Below are 512 nucleotides of genomic sequence, written 5' to 3'. Positions count from 1 at the left end.
GAATATATATATTTTTAATATATATATAAAAATTATTATTATATATATATTTTAAAAATATTTTAAAAATTATTTTATATATATTTATATATATTTTAAATATAAATATCTTTTGGTGTTTTTTATAAAATATGACATATGCGTTACGATATATATGTGGTTAAATATATAATATTTAATTTTTTATAAAAATTTTTTAAAATTATAATTTTAATATTTTATATTAATATTATATATATATATAAAATTTTTATTTATATATTGTATTTGTCTTTATATTTTAAAAAATTTTATTTTATTTTTTATTTTTATTATTTTATATAATTTAAGTGTGTGTGTTTATATATTTTTATATTATATATATATTATTTAATTTTTTTTTTATCTGTGTGTTTTGGTGTGTTTATTTTTTTCATTTTTTTTTAATTTATAAAATTTTATTTATTTTTTGTAATTTTTTATTTTTTTTTTTTTTTTTTAATTTTTTTATTATATTTTTGTATTATTCTTTA

The sequence above is a fragment of the Penaeus monodon genome, chromosome 34, assembly GCF_015228065.2.
Source record: "Penaeus monodon isolate SGIC_2016 chromosome 34, NSTDA_Pmon_1, whole genome shotgun sequence".
NCBI lineage: Eukaryota > Metazoa > Arthropoda > Malacostraca > Decapoda > Penaeidae > Penaeus > Penaeus monodon.
The sequence above is the reverse complement of the archived record's forward strand: the minus strand, read 5'-3'. Positions refer to the sequence as shown.